Source organism: Sphaeramia orbicularis, chromosome 16, assembly GCF_902148855.1.
Source record: "Sphaeramia orbicularis chromosome 16, fSphaOr1.1, whole genome shotgun sequence".
Taxonomy (NCBI): Eukaryota; Metazoa; Chordata; class Actinopteri; order Kurtiformes; family Apogonidae; genus Sphaeramia; species Sphaeramia orbicularis.
The window spans coordinates 15,587,850-15,596,864 of NC_043972.1; positions in this window are offsets into that span (position 1 = coordinate 15,587,850).

Genomic DNA, 9,015 nt, shown 5'->3' on the forward strand with positions numbered 1-9,015 from the left:
TTTGATTAAAAGTGGGAATATTGAGACAGTGTATTAATGCACTGACAGACTAGGTGCAAACAAATCTAGTGATAAATGATAAATATACAACTTTCAAAATAAAAAACACATCACAGGTAAATAATCAACATAATGAATGAATTAAGAAATAAACAAACTGCAGACAAAATGAATGATGACATATATTTGATTTTTCTGTAGGCTTTATTTCCTAGACTACATTACCTGCTGCTCCAGTTGACCTACTTTTGACCCTATTACCAGCAGCAGGCCACGGGGTGTTTAGGGACAGCAGGGATGAATGAATCAAAGTTTAATTACTGAAATTGTCTGAACACGTAGAACTGAAGGGGGGGGGATATATTGCAGAACCCCTGGGTTACGTTCACATTAGTTTTAGCAAGGTGGACCTAATAAACTTGTTAATTCCTTCAAGGACTGACAGGGTGAAACTATGCCAGCTACTCATCTAGAAGCGAAGTTTTAAGGCCACTACTTTAAGTAGTGGCCTAGCAAGGCTGAACATTCAGTGCATAAGCAGCTGTAATGTCTGAAATGAACCAATAAATAAATTAATGAAGAATAAATGTTGGTTAAGCACTCTAGAATAGAAAATTTGCATTAACCCATAAAGACCCAAACAACCACTGGTGACCAAAATTAACTACTAATTTTAACTGTTCAATACCTGTTGATCCACTAAACCTATCAATACCTGTGAATAATTGGTGTAAAATGTTAAGTTAATGATAGATTTTACAGAAAAAGTCACTTTTTCTTCAGTTTCCTCTGTTTTTGATGTAATAACCTTTGCATTTACTCTGAGTTTTAATGAACATCTACATGATTAGTGAATTAAACACAGGGTAATACCTGATTCACCTAAAAAAAAACATCAAACTAAATAGGATAACATTACAATAGATTGTGATAAATCACTTAAGAAAGGTTAAATATAGAGAAAAATTAACTTGTGAACAGCCACAAAAGTACCACTGGGTCTTTATGGGTTAAAGATGATATTTTTATGTCATTAATTCTCACATTCTAAATTCTGTGACAACAAACAATGCTTCTATCCTCTCCCTGGATGATTGATACTCCTGGCAGCGTCATCAGTGGTCTGCCATCATCACAGCCAAATGATGGAGACCCATTTTCAGAAGTATTTTACCTGGAGCAAATGTAGTCCAGTCTACTCACCATTTGGATCAAGATACAAACAAAACTAGCAACTGATTTCATATTGCAATTATTTTCATAAAATAGCAATCCAATACCATAATTAAAGTAAAAGGTCTTGTGGCTATTTTTCAAAGATAGGGGATAAAAATGAACAATAATGCTAATACTTTAGACTGCTATTGTGTGAATACATACTTCTGTTTGCTTACAACTGCAGCAGAAGCACTGCAACATGAGAACACTATGTAACGTAAACAGCAAAATCAGAAATCAACGTTCACTACCTGCACTTGTACAAAGAGATCACTGAAATGACCCCTTCTCCATAGGATGACTGTAGCTCTCATACATGACTTTTCAAAATATCAACAAGTATCAGAAGTTTATTCCAGCAAAAATCTATAGCCAGTAAAAGGAAAGAAAGTGATCTAGGGCTGCATACTGTCATAACTTATAGAATGCACACAAAAAATCCTGGACATAAAACTCAGCATGAGACTAAATCAGCAATTTTTGCGAGGAAAGTCTAATTAAGACCTTCCAGCAAGTGTTAATTTTAAGATCTGAAAGACATAAATTCACGCAGATAAAATGGCTCAACCCTAGTTCAATATGGAGGACATAATGACACCATTTATTCATTTCAGTTTATCACCGGCAACTTCTGATGGTCTAGACAAATTTTTACTGACAGCTTTATATCTTCAACGGGAAATGAACTCATTCCGTTCTTAATTTACTTTTTATTTAATTAGGTAGTCTCATTGAGATTAGAATTTCTTTTACGAGAGAATCCTGAGAACAAGATGCATTCACGAGAACAGCACACAGCACGCAGCGCTTGTTTTCACAGCAAACAACACAACAGACAAGGAAATCAACGGTCATAAAAAAAATAAATAAAATAAAATAAAAAAAAAAAAAATTAAATGATGAAGCTTTAAAATCACCAAGGGCAATGAATGTCTCAAGTTCTAGGAGAGTGGACTGAACATTCCACTTTAAAGGTGTGTAGTCGTGACCTCATGACCTTTCCACTGCTAGAAATCAAGTAAACATCAGTCATCTTTTGGAAAGTGTATATTGCTCTTCAGATGAGGGCAAAGGTGAGATCTGTATTTTGCTGAATGCTACACACCCTATATGTGCAATTTACTTAAAGTCCACTTTAAAGCAGTCTGACATGCGCTTTGGATGAAACTACCTCATTGTAATTCATAACTCACCTACTGTAACTCCAGCCCATGAAGAAGGTGTCTCATCCGGTCTCTCACTTCATTTGCTTTATTCCTCTTCGTGGTTTGTCCTCATAGGCCTCTTCTAAATCACCACACACTCACTCACACATGCACACACACACTGTATGCATGAGTAGTGTCCACTGAACTCTGGCTATGCCGCAAGAGAGCTCTGCATCCAGAGAATTCTGAGAGTGAGACAATGATTCACTCCCTCTCAAACACACACACCCAAACACACATCCCTGAGAGCACACTAAAGGGCATGGGTTGTAAAACACAATGCATCAGTTTGAGTTTTATTTATGTGAATTTCTCATGTTTGACTTGTCATTCCTGATATTGTTGTATGCAACACAAACTGCACTGCGAGTGAATATTCTCCAGATGACATTACCGTGGGCAAAGACAAAGTAACATGAGCCACACAGAAAAGAAAACCAATAAAGCTACGAGGCAAAAAGATCTCATGTATGAATATTTGAAAATAACTTGACCAAAGCTGGGCAAAAGCTAATCATGTGTCAACATACAGCATTAAATGCAGAGAAATCTTTGTCTGCACATTGTTTCCATCACCATTATTCTCATTCTGTATTTTAGCTTGAAAAATATGTAGAGAAAGTCATTTCTCAAGTAAATTGAAATCAGAGAAAATAAAAATAAAGAAATAAAATAAATACAAATTTACACCATGTCACCAGTTTGCAATCGATGCAAATCTGCAATCGGCAACTTGACGCACTCCCTCTGGTCATGCACTACACTTTAGTCATTCTGGAAGAGTATTTTTCATTGTTTTTCAGTGGTTTTTGGGAAGTACTGGGATCCAGATCCACTCATTGTCATCACTGGGGCTTCTAACATGTTACCATCAGCCAATAAATATGAGAAAGTAGCTGTTTTGTTTGGTATGGTGATTGCTAAAAAGTTGATTCTGAGAGTGTGGAAGAAGGACTCAGAGCCCACATTTGACTTTTGGTTGGGGGAACTGGCAATGACGCTGCATCTGGAAAGACTAAGGTATTATAATGATGATAGAGGCAAAGTGTTTGACCAGATATGGGACCCTGTCTTAAAATTTCTTCAATTAAGTGATTGATGTGAGTGACTGACCTTGCCGTTTTCTGCATTACAAACACTTTTCTTTCTTTTATTTGATACACAATAACAAATTTGTAACATAATAATTTATTGTTGTCATCACTGTGTTGCTGTAAATTCATTGATGTGCAGGGGGTGGGGGTGGGGCTGTTTTGTGTTGTTTTTTGTAAAAATGAATAAATATGTATTTAAAAAAATATAAATTCGGACAACATGAACAATTACAAACTAAAGCCAACAAACAACTACGCATATATGACAACTGTACGGCAAGATCTTTCTGACTGTTATCCAATTTACAGGTGAGTAAAAGTACACTTACAGAGCCTTGTAAATAAGTTATGTCTATCACGTCCTACACAGAGCCTTACCTTAACATCATTATTACCCAATACCACATTCTATGAAACTGAAAAACCTCAATGGAATTCAGATGTAATCAATTCTAATTTATTTGATCATTTACACCCTTGACATGTTAACTGTCTTGATTTAAAAGGGATTATTGTTCCTCTTTGGAGAGAGCCTAGATATAAAAGTTTACAACAGTATTGCTTCTGCTGTGGTGAGAGGTTGAGAAATGGATCTACAAATGGCATCTGTTAATTTAATTAAAGCTGCTCAGTGGATGTTTTTTTTTTTTTGCAGCCCGCTGCCTATGTGCATTAGATACGTGTCCTCTGGGACTGCCTTACTCAATAGTGTTATGCAAAAACAGAGTTTCGAGGCTCTATGTCCTTTATAAGGGCAGTTTTCCAGGGTTAATGGTAGCAACACTTTTTGGTATACAGGTATATTGTTTTCTTACACTGTACTTGATTCATCAGTGCAGCTCATTTAATGCATCAGTATCACTGGAGGATTACACAGACCTTGGTAAAAACACACAGTTTTTTTGTAGTTGATGGAATTCAGGGTCTATGGCAGTGTTTTTCAACCTTGGGGTCGGGACCCCACGTGGGGTCACCTGAAATTCAAATGGGGTCTGTTACACTCCTGGCTAGGGGACCCTTGGGCATGGCATGAATTAGTGGACACCTTTCCTCACTCCCAAGCCACAGAAACCCCAGGACGCGGGTTGTCCATTTTAACAAATAAGTGGTTTATTTACAAACTATATAAAGACAGGTAGTGAAAACTCAACAAAACAGCAGCTTGGTCTTCAGGGTGGGCTCAGGCCAAAATCACAAACATAACTTTACTAACCCAGGAAGCGAGGCTGACCTTCAAAAGAAAAGAAACCAAAATACAAAGTCTAACCTCCCTACTTACTTAAACATGAGAAAACAAGGCGAAAGAAATCAGCAGGCCACCCCTACTGCTGCAACCAGGAACAAAAGCAGAGTGAGGACAGGGTTGGGAGTGGAGGAACGGCTACGATGGATGGTTACGATGGTTTTATCATCTTTATAGTCCCTCCTCCGGCTGGCTGGTCCAATTTGTGCACAGGATCTGGCTTTGCACCTACAACATATTACCCACTCATGTACAGATAACATGACACACCCACAGACTGACACATAGACCCACCTATAGGTCGTACCAGGAAGTTTCAGGACCTGAAATTTCTAGTAATTGATAAAACAGATTAAAAAGATACTTACTGATAAAAATATATGGTGAGTTGAGAGATACAATCACAATACATAAAAGACATGACAAACTGTGAAGCTGAAACTGAAGCACTGTGGTACTGTTTATCTTTCAAATGTTCATTGTCGCCGGTGTAAGATGATGCAGCTCTTTCATATTTCAAAGTTTGAGTTCTTGTTTGTTCAGTATTAATTGTCAGCCTTGTAAATCCAAGCTGGACTGACTGTACATATCCTGACCAAGGAAAATAAAATTCTCACTTTGTGCAGTAATCTACACCTGGCTTTTCTGATTCTGTCCATAATAATACACATTATATAGACTAAATGTCATCTAAAATTAACAACATAGAATAGCAACCTATTACATGATCAAAAACAAATTAATTTTAGCAAAAAAAAAAAGTCTCTGTTTTGAATGTCCGGGGTCACTAGAAATTTATGATGTTAAAAAGGGGTCCCGAGCCAAAAAAGGTTGGGAACCACTGGTCTATAGGCATATAAGCATATTTTTTTCCAGTCCAGGTACTTAGACATGTTCTTATCTGAAATCTGATCTAATGCAAGTACTTATGCAAAGGTGGCATGATGGTAGAGTTGGAATACGTAGCAGTCACTTCTGAAGAATGTTCTGATGATTCTGCTCCTCAATATAACAGAAGAGTAACCATACATTTCTGTTTAAAATAAGATTCCAGATTAAGATAATGACGCTCACTATGACATTTAACAAAAGAGATACACATTCTGATGGTGCAAATGCATTTGTCTGCTGATACGTATATAAATAGCAACATTTTAGAAAATATCCATGCATGCACGTATAATGTCCACCATGTGCACCATTCAGTCTTCATTGTGTGCTTCTGTGTTTCTGCAATTCTGTATGCTGTTATTCAGCCCTGTATAATCCTCTTCAACATCTTTCCACACTGGAATTCAAAGAGCTTTTACGACACCAATACTGCCTTTCTTGACTGTATTCTCCCTGTGAGCTAGATGCAGATTGTTAACATCAATTCTAAATTTACCTTTATCTGTCATACAACCACATCAAAAACAGGTCTCATAATCTATAATCTTTCTTTGGGTACGAGAAAGCAGTTCCAGTTGACACATTCTGTTTGGTAGTAAGCAGTCAGACTCAGAGTATTGATTTTGATTGTTACAGTTTTTGTACATCTGCATCCAAAATCACTGAGGATTTTTTCACATTTGTTAAAAAAATAATTAAAAAGTAATTAAGTGTAATGAGTTACCTTACTTTGCTGAAGTGATTAAAGTAGTTATATTTTTAAAGGAGTAACTAATTATCTGTAACCTATTACATCTCAAAATGCTAGATATGTGAAGTGAAAAGCGATAAGAAAAATACAGGTAAATATAAAATGTGTATATTTCCAGGTGCAATGTATCGGATGGTGTTTATCATTTACAGTAGTTCTGTACAGTCCTATCATTTTTCTTTTTCTCACTCAAAGCAGCATTTGCAAGGTATGTGGGGACATTAAAGCAGACATGGTGCAACTGAGTCTAACTGAAAGGCACTTCTGGGCTCTCAATAGAAACAATAAAAGAGCTCCTTGGTATCTCCTGTGGCATATGGGGGCCATTTGTTTTTGTCAGAAGCCTGCTCAACACCCTGCTAATGTGCTTCCAGGATGCTGCTACGGGCTTTTCCCTCAAGGCAGAAATCCATCCTAATTATTCACATTTTGAAGTGAGCTCCATGGTGAAGACCTTCTCCCACGGTGCAGCCACCGTCACATACATCTTAATAACTCACCTCCCTGAAAGCTGCAGCCATCCTGCCACACATCCTCTACAACTATTTCTGTAGAAGTACAGTGTACTTACTGTACCTGTGTGTGTGTATACAGTAAGCTGAGTAAAATTTGCATGTGCAAATTCAATGCAATAGAGCAGTTCTGCTCTACATATATATGCCAGATTTATGTCTTATGTAAATATATATGTACTTACAGTATATTCAATGGAAAAAGTTATCTTTTCTTCTTGAAACATATCTGTAAAAAGGAGTTCTGAAATGTATGAGAAGAGCACGTAAAGTTAGTTGAGTGAAACATAGTTTTTGGGAGATATGAGTGGCTCTGTGCCTATACAGTAGATCAGTCTGAGCACAAGCTCCTGCTACAGCCTCTGCAATCTGTATCTGTACTTTCAGGGCTAAATACTGCCATGTTCTATAGCACTGTCCTGCAGTATGGACATGCTGTTTGCCAAAGGCTTAACCTAAATGTCCTGATAGCACTATCTATACAGTGTTGCACCCTTGCAGAATATATTAATATTCATATATTAATATTATTAATATATTTATTGCTCAGCTATCAGGATGTAACCAGGTGCTCATATTAGCAATTATACCCTAATTATACCTTTTTTATAGTTTGTTCTGTATATTTTAAAATTCTTGCTTAAAACCATTCAAAGAATCCACTCAGGTATAATTTAATGTCCATTCGCTTGATACATGTATCATCCACAACTCACAGCATAGATGTAGATTTCCTGTTTTGCTGCCCATGCGTCGTCTAGCACAGACATGAGTCAAATGCTGAAGTTATCACCTCTGCCAAAGAGGTTATGTTTTTGCCGGTGTTGGTTTGTTTTGTCTGTCTGTCTTTCCGTGTGCAAGATAACTCAAAAAGTTATGGACGGATTTGGATGAAAATTTCAGGAAATTTTGATACTGGCACAAAGAACAAATGATAAAATTTTGGTGGTGATGGGGGGGTGGGGGTGGGGGGGGTGTTTTGGGTCATAAAGTTGTTCTGTATAAATTTAACATTGACATAACAAGTTGACACATAAAGACAGAAATTTGCCTAGAATGCACCAGAATATTAAAAAATTAAGTGTTTGATGCATGAAATGTTCTTGGGTATGGAGTCCCAGGTCCCCCTGGGATATTTTTCCCCATATATTTTGTTCAAATTCAGAGAAATCTATCATGTTTATTGCAATGTAACAGCCTATTTTCAGTTGCTGTCTATCTGTGGCATCGTATCAGTACGGATGTAACTTCAATGAGTTAAGGTTTCAGGAGAACAGAAAAATAATATGAATAAAACTTCATTATGTATTATTTTGTATGAAAACATGATTTCAACTGTCTTATTGTTTTCATTGAGAGATACCTAGCAATGAAATGACATACTGTGTAATAAATAACTGGTAACTAACTAATAAATAACTAATAAAAATAACTGGTGATATAATTAAATTTCTGCATCTCTGGAAACTTTATGTGTTTCACTCTTAAATAAATACCATAATTGTCCAAAAACAAATCTTTTTTTTTTTTTTTTAATGAACTTTATCCAGTACATCAATTTCTTATTTGTCAAAAACCTAAAAACATATAATAAAGATTTATATGTTGTATTATGGTATGTATGTGCCATACAGATGTCCTTTTTTTCTTCAGGTTGCTTGTTAGAGCATGTAAAGAACCAGACCTGAACACATACAGCATATTAAATATCATTGTATTGTATTTTCCTTGACATCAAGACAAATCTTGCTGTGCACTCTGTTTCATAATTGCAGAAAAATAGAAGAGGCAAATGGGGACTCCATCAGCCTCTTACAGCACAATACAGCAAATAAGTACAGCAAATCATCAGTCCACCTGCTTTACTGGAACTGTACTTACGTCCTTCCTGTTCCCATTCATATCAAGTATCTTCTGTTCTTTTCCTACAGAACAAATGCATTTGTCTTCAATAAATATATCGGTTTTGTACACATTCTTATCTTACCTCTTACTGAGCAAAAATTCTGTAATTTCCTTCAAGCATATTGTAATTATAGTGATCTGAGACAAATCCTGATTTTTGCCAGTTTCTTTAGACTCCATTTTCAGGTTGAAG